Source organism: Apus apus, chromosome 16, assembly GCF_020740795.1.
Source record: "Apus apus isolate bApuApu2 chromosome 16, bApuApu2.pri.cur, whole genome shotgun sequence".
In the NCBI taxonomy this organism is placed as follows: domain Eukaryota; kingdom Metazoa; phylum Chordata; class Aves; order Apodiformes; family Apodidae; genus Apus; species Apus apus.
In genome coordinates, this window is record NC_067297.1 from 1486745 (window position 1) to 1495194 (window position 8450).

Consider the following 8450-nt stretch of genomic DNA (forward strand, 5'->3'; position numbering starts at 1 on the left):
CCTCGGGTAAAACAGAGAGCACACAAAACGTCTGGCCCAAAAGCCCGAGGCGCCGAGCCACCTCGCTCCCGACATTCCAGGGAAGCTGTTCCACCAGCCCCAGGGCTGGACCTGCTCTGCCCCATCCGTGGATCAGGCTGAGAGGCCCTGCAGTCCCACGCAGGCAGCAATTTCCATATTCCCCTTCTCCTTCCCCAGGTGAATCTCCGAGAATGAACTTCCCACCAAGAACAGACTTGCCTTGCTTCCAGCAAAGGGGAATCTGCACCCTCGCCTTTGCTTAAGAATTTGCTCTTACTCAGAAGGCATCAAGGCTTCTTTGTAACCTCCTGCCTACCAGAGGGGCAGCTGTTGTGGCTGGCCTCCCTCTTCCTCCCAGCCCACGCAGATGGGTTTAGTTCTTTCCAAAGAGCTGCCTGTTCATGTGCTGCCTCAGCAAAGGTATGTTCCTTGGCTGCGGGAACAGCAGTCAAGGAGCAGGTGGGCCCCCAAGACTGAAGAATGTTTTTCCTTCCTTCCTTGGCCTAAGTAGGTCAGCTCAGCCCTTGCCATGTCCTGGAAGCAGGAGGCTGGACCTGGGGGACATGGTCACCCTCTGTCACTCTTCAGAAAGTGCCAGTAGACAAGGCTCAGAAATCCATCCCCCAAGTGCAGCACAGCTCCTGAAGCACCTCATGGGACAATCCTCCCATGAATTCTCCATTTTCCCAGCAGAAAACCAGCTTTCTGAGGAGTGGGAAATAGTCACCAAAAACACCTGAAGAAGACTGAAAGCTCAGCCCCCTGAACCGTTCCCTGACATTTCTGCTCCATCTTTGCCGTCATATGCCAAACCCTCTTCCTGCCCAGCCTTGCATCCAGGCTGGTGAACCTGCCCAAGGTCATCTGTGCTTGCACAGGGCCAGGCAGGCGTGGGGTGGCCCATACACACCTCCCAGGAATGCTGCATACACCGCAGGATTTATAGGGATCAACTCTAATCTCCAGGATCACCAAACCCAGAGAAAGTGACTCCTTGTTTCTCAAAAGGCTGCAGAAATACTGGAGACAGCAAAATTCTCCTCCTTGCTGCACCAGCAGTGATGGCTAAACCATTTCTTAGATCAAAGAAGACTGGGATAGTCAGACCAGACCAAAAGCCCCTCCAGCCAGTGTCTGCCTCTGGCAGTAACTCACACCAGATGCTCCAGAGCAAGGTCAAAAGCCTCCAAGGAGCATAGATGCAGAACAATCTGCCCATACATGACCCCTCATCCTCCCACCCAAGGCCACTGGCCTTGCTAGGCAAGACCACCATGGTGTGGAGAGGTGTTCACAGCAGCTCATTGAAAGACTGATGTTATTGGGGAAAGGTCCCTCCACCCGTAACGGTGAGAGAGAGATGAAAGACTTCCTTTGGAGTGATTCAGAAGAAGAGTCCATCCCTGCTCTGAATCATTCTGGGAAAGAGCTGATCTCTCTTCATTGACCAAATACGGAGTTTAGGGCCGTTGGTCTTCAGCTCAGTGCCTCCAACACCTCAAATCAGGGGGAATGCACCATCAAAAAAGGGCTTCAAGTTTCAGCAAAACATCCCTCTCAAGTGACCTCTCTTAGACATAAATCTCCCCCAAATATAAAATGTCACCAGAACACACAACTAAGGTGCAGATCACAGGCCAAAGTGAGATGACATCCAGCGAAGAGCCCAGTTCAGCAACACCTGCATTTCTCAAAGCCCTGCTTCACAGGGCTCTCCAGTGACATTCTGGATGAACAAAAGGAATTCTGAGCAGAGGTCCATGCAAGGTTGGAAACTCCAGCTGAGCATCTGATGACAGCACCTTGCAGAACTGAGGCCTCTGCCGCATGACTCCGGCAGTTGCGTGACCTCGGGAGAGTCACTTCCAGTGGGAATAAAGATGTTCATCCTCCTTGGCAAAGAACCTTGTGATCTGTGCTTGAAATAAGTCCCAATGGTTTAATGGAATCACTGTCAGAAAGCAGAGGAAATAACAATTGCAAGAGACTGAAAAATCCCGATCTGCCCACAGGCAGCACTTCCTGCCCCGGTGATGCACGCGGGGCTGACGGTGACACGAGCAAAGCCCTCGTGACGTAACGAGCAGGAGCTCTGGTGAGATCACAGCAAGTCTGAACAGCAGCCACAAGGCTTCACCCCACATGGTTGCCTCAGCTCGAGAAACCCGAGCAGCAAGAGGCTGGTGGAGGGACTTCAAAGGGCCCCTGACATCAGCACACCCAGCCGTGGAGTTCCACCGGCCGCGCGCAGGTCCGCGGAGCTTCACACACTGTGCTCCAGGAGCAATTATCAAAGCTCTTGAGTCATGAGAAGCCTCATTGACCATTACTGAGTACTTCCTTTGTCCAACGTGGAAAGATGCCCAGGCAGAAATATCTGACTGTCACATCTAACTCTCTTTCCTAACAGAGCTTCTTACACAGCAAGCTCTGTTGCTGGGCTATAGGGAATTTTTGTCCTGGCCTTCTTGACGTGATCCTTTTCAGACAGAAAATCCTGACTCATGGAGCTGTGACGTTGAATATACTGCTGTGTAAGGCCTGATACAATGAGAGACTTGGCACCAGCTAAACTCCCAGTCCAGCCAAGGAGAATATATGCATTTTTGAGAACTGAATATTTGTATTTTCTGCTTTCAAGCGAAGGGCAGAGGAGGGAAGCCCTAGCAATGCCTCAGCCATGAGGGTCACCCAAATACAGTCAATGTCTCCCACTGGATAGTTGAAGAAGTGAAATGGAAAAAAATAATGGTTTTCCCTTTTCCTTTGCAACCAGTGGCCAAATACGCTGATTCTCTTCCGGAATGAGCAGCTGCCAATTTCAGAGCAGAAAATCTCTTGTAGCCAAGTAGCTCAGCTCTTACATTCTCTCAAACAGCCTGGGAAAAGGAAAGCCAGCCAGCCAACTGGCTAAATGATTTCTGAAAATAAGTAGGTAATGGCCCTCTGAAACACCACTGACATGGCAAATTCACTTGCAAACTGACAGCTCTTTTAAAGCAGAAAATTGACACATCCGTGTCAAAGCCTTGGACCTTCTTCACAGGAACAGTGTGGGTCTGGTTTCATGGGACACAGGATCGTTTTGCTTGGAAAAGACCTTCAAGATCATCCAGTCCAACTGTTAACCCAGCCCTGCCAAGGCCACCACTAACCCATGTCCCTCAGCACCAGATCTACACGGTTTTTCAATCCCTCTAGGCGTGGTGACTCCACCCCTGCCCTGAGCAGCCCCTGCCAGGCCTGGACAACCCTTTTGGGGAAGAAATTGTTCCTAATACCCATTTATCTAAACCTCCTCTGGCACAACTTGAAGCTGTTTCCTCTTGTTCTATCACTGGTTACACTTTCCAAGCCATCTGAGGCTTTTAAGCACACAAAGCTTTCCCAAACTTTAAGCAAGCAGCATCTTTGGATGAGCCCATCTGGCCTTATCCAAAACAGATGCAGATGCTGAGACCATTTGGGGTTGTTATTTTTTTTTTTTTTTCATATATTCCTGCCCAGAGCCTCAGGGTAAGCTGTCTCTCTGCAGTACTTTGAAAATAGAAAGCAAATGCTGTCAGGCAAGTGGCCCAATTCTTTTTTTACTTCAGTGCGACTCCACCGCGTCGGCAGGGAAAGCAGGTAAGAGCCAACCACCCACGAGCCAAAGGAAATTCTTGGTTGCATTCAGGCAACTCCACGTTGTCTAGATGTGCTTACCAAGATCTTCCACATGTCTGAAGTCTGCACTGATTCAGAACCTCTTTACCACAGAAGAACAGCAAGATCTTTTGGGGGGAGTTTTGCCATCTGCTCTGCTACAGTCTCCTGCCCGACTTGAAGTTGGTCTAGATGGAGGCTGGTGCTGAAACCAGAGGTCCTTGCCCTCTGCCCCACAGCCCCTCAGCTTGTTTTCACCATTCCCATTGCACCATCGTTAGCACCTTGGCCACAGGGGGAGCCAGTCCTGGCAAAGGTTCTGAGGGGCCTCAGCTTTTAGGAGGATGGTCAGGGAATGCAGCCACCTGTGCCGTCCCTCCCCAGCTCTCTGCTGTGGGGACACAGCTAGGAACCACCAAAGCCTGATCTTATGGCCTAGGAGGAATGATCAGTGGCAAGTAACTGCCTCCAATGAACAAGATCCAGTCTTCTATAGACAGGGGGATGCTGGGACTGGAGGGCAGCTGGAGATGTCTGAGCAGAGCTCAGCAAAGGTCTCAGATGCCAGGGTGGGACAGCAGAGAGAAAAAAAAACAACAAAAAACCCCAACAACCCAGGGTTTTTTGCATGTAAGTAGAGCTCCTTCACCCTGGAAATACTGGCCATGAACAAACTGCATCCCATTATGCTGTTTTATTAATGCTGTGGAAGCATCTAGAAACATCTGACAAGATCAAAGCCCTGGGATGGCAGCTCCTGCAAGGGCTCATGAGATGTGGTTCCTGCCCCCAGAGGCCGGGGCTCTCTTCTCTGCAGGGGAGGAAGAGGGGAAGGGAGGGATTCCTCCAGCAAATCACTGAATGCTCCCACCCGGACAGGCAGGGAGGTCTCCCACATCCCAGTGCTGTGCCTCACCCACAGGGACACGCAGCTTCAATTTCCTGGTTAGACTGAACTTTCAAGAACAAGTATTCAGGGACAAAAAGCAACTGTCCCTCTGGCTCTCCTGAGAAGTCCCTGACCCATGGCTGCATCTCCACCACCTGCTCGGGCTGACATTCACAGTTCTGAGGCTGGCAGAGGCTTGGGTAGATTCTAGCCAACTCAAAATGCCACTTTGTTTTCTAGAGACACCATTTTCCTGTGTTTCGCACAGCCTTACCCTCTGTTACTGAAAAAAAGGTCTGTGTGTGATTCAAGGTCAATTTACTGCACAAGGGACTTGGTTTCCTGTTATCAAGCCTAGACTTTCATCAGAATAAACATCCCCTCTGCACGTCCTGCAAAGAAAGACAAGTAATATGAACAGAATATATCATGACCTGCTTGTAAAAGAAACTGGGACCTTGTATTTGCCAACCACATCCCCTTCTCCCACAGGTAGATGCTTTCTCAAACCCCTCCAGGGCAGGTCTTGGGTGCTTTCTGGTGAACAGCAGTGACAGGCTCTGAGTTTCCCTGAGCCAGGCTCAAGGGCATGTCTTCTCCATAACAAAGATCATCTCCTTAAAAAGGTGTTAAATGCAGAGCTGAACCATTAGCTGTTCAGAGAAGAAAACATCAGGGAGGCTTGCACAGGGAGTCGTTTGCCTTCCAAAACAAACCATTCCAAGGAAATGGGGACAGTTGTGTTATTCCTGTTACACCCATGTGATCATGGTGTTCAATCCACAGCTAGAGTGTCTTGATTCCAATTTTTCTAGCATATAATTGTCAAACTCCAAAGCAAGGTATTTAGAAAACACATCGATTCTGCATTAGAACAGTAGGTCATTGATGCTCTGGGAAATGCCATCCAGGCACCTCTGGCACATAGATACCCAGGGCAGTGTTCCTATGGAAAACTCCTCTGAGGCTTTGGAATCTCAGCCTCTGCTTGAAGGAAGGATGTACGTGCCAACCTGACTTCAACGAATCTTGGAAACTGCTTCTGGAAGATGTGCCAGCTCAGATGCAAATCCCTCTTACCTCGTGATGACAACAAAAGCCTGATGAAGTTTTACTCATCCATTAACAAAAAAGGACTTTGCCCAGCGACACACGTGGGTGAGATTCCAGCAGGGTGACATGATGCTTTTGGCAGAAGGATCTTGGCCCCCAAGAACAGCAACGCTGTGACATGACAAAAGCAGGCACTCCACTGCAGGCCACAACCACACACCACCTCCTGACTCAAGAATGCAGAACCTACAAAAATTGAAGTTCCAGCCCAAATCACAAGATCACATGGAACAGCTCTTCAGGTACAGGTTTACTATTAGAATGGTTCTTGTGCAAGTACTGGCTGATTTCTAACCACATTTATAGCAAGGCACACACAAGGTGTTTTGCTGGTATCACTCCAGAAATCCATTAGAGGTAGAAGATGATCACACAGCTCACTTGGACAGTGTCACAATATGATTTTTGTGTTACCACCATGGAGAGAGGGCCCTCCACACTCCACTGAAATCAGTGGCCAAACTCTTAACTCTCCTGTAAGTGTGAAAGAATCCTCGTTTCTCCTGCTCCCGTCTCATGTTTCGTTTCTGCTCTCCCTCCAGAATTGAAAGCAGCTGCAGCAACCAGATCAGGTGATTTCCTGGATCACACGTGGCAGTGGAAATCCCAAAAAGTATCCTGCTTTCAGGTGAAAAATGAATGTTGCCACCTGTCCCCAAGATTACTGTGCAGTAGTAGGGGCTGGGTTTTTTTCTTGTCAAGGACAGTGTATTTAAGGATGTGGTTGAGACGATGCGTTTTCCGTTTGACTTCAGCTTGACTTTCAGTTTGAAACAGATACCACTCTTCTTCTAAACACTATATCCCAGAAAGAAGGAACAATTTTCAGAACCTGCCACCACACCAGCCTGCTTGTGGCCAGGCAGGTGAAGGATACCCACGCCACATCCACTAAAAAGCCTGTGGTCACGATAAATGAGGAAGGGCTCCCCTTCTTCACTGACTTTCTGAAAATCCCTGTCAAGCATTCGCTTTCCCCTTACAGGATGTTCCCAATATTCTGGTTTTGAAGGCAGCTTGTCATCTTAATTGCTGCTGGTATCTTTGGGAGATCAAAGGGAGGATGTCTGTGATTCTTTGTATTACTCACCCTCACATTAGCACCGAGATCACATATTCGTTTATTTTGGTTGAAGAGGTAACAGTCTCCTTTCACTGCAGGCACACAATTACTGTAAAGCATTCAGGGGACTTGCCAAACGATGCATGGAGGAGGAGGAGAATCTTTGAAGAAAGTTGTTCAAACGTAATTTAGTTCACTAATTGGCAAGGGACCGTTACTAACGAATTGCTTCTGTTTTATGTCAGTAGTGAATCAGGTTGATGATGTGTAACATGCATTAAGGCAGTTAATGAGTATTAACTAGAAATGCGACTGAAACACAAGAAAATGGTTGTTTTACCTTTAGCTAGCCCAGCAGAATTGCTAATAAATAAAAGGGTATGTGTAAGTGGCTTATATGATTCCAATCTGCAGTGGAAAGACTTTTCTTAGAATCTGGTGGTAACCACAAGTTTGTGGGAAAGAAAAATCAGACGCTTACTGTGGCAGTTCATCACAAGTGACTTTGTTTCTAACCCAGCCTGAAATGAAAATGACTAAAAGTCATTACCGTAAAATAGCTGATTAGAAGCCAACGTGAACTGAGACAGTGAGTCTCTGGCCATGGCTACAAGACCAAGACATGGTGCAGTCAACTAAGCTGTGGATTTACTTGGTGGTGTCTGTGGTAACACGGGGTAGCTTAGTGCACTCCCCGTGTGGGACAGGGCACTTGGCAGCTCCCAGGTGCACCCAGCAGGTTGGTGTGCCCCGAGGCCTCGCTGCATCGTGCCAGCAGGAGACACACAGACTTGTTTGAGCAGCCAGAATCCCAGGCATGTTCGAGTTCCTCCCATACACACAACACAACAACAAGACAAGGCTTTGGGTGCAGACAGGAGGGAGTGGGCTGAAGGAATATGGGAGCCACGGGGTCTAGCAGTGCCAGGGCAGAGCTTTCAGGTCAAGGCAGGCCCTGAGTTGTAGCTGTCCTGTGAAAAAGGCAGGTCTGTCGTGGCTGTGCAGGCTGAGAGCAAATACCTTTCCAAAACCTGGGCAGAAGGAAGATTGCTGGTTTGCTCTGGCATGTGAACAAACTGGCTTGTTAGGCCACAGGTGCAAAAATGAGAACACAGGACTGAAAGTGAGGATAAAACGGAGAACGTTCATGTTCTACAAGTTCTGTGAAACAGGCATCAAGCCACGAGCCCTGCCAGGCAGTGCTGCAGGCTGAGGGACAGGCAGTGGCCTGTCTGCCCTGGGCTGAGCACAGGCAGATGTGGCATCAGCACCAGGACTGCAATGCCTTACTCAGCTACCTGGAGGTCAACTGAACATCTAGGGGTGTTCAGGCTCAGCGTTCTCTCTACCTACTCAGCCAGTTCTAGGCTGGCTTTCAGCTCTCCCAGATGGACAACCAGAGCAAAAACACCAGAGATGCATCAATGCCCACCTTTTATCCAGCCAATCACTCAGATCACTGTTTCTGCAGTGAGGTCTGCAGGAAAGGGACTGTTAACCAGGGTGTGTAGTGATAGGACAAGGGGCAATGGCCTTAAACTAGAGCAGGGCAGATTTCGATTAGACATTAGGAAGAAGTTCTCTACAATGAGGGTGGTGAAGCACTGGCCCAGGCTGCCCAGTGAGGTGGTGGAGGCCCCATCCCTGGAGACATTCAAGGCTTGATGGGGCTCTGAGCAACCTGTCTAGTTAAAGACGTTCCTGCTCACTGCAGGATTG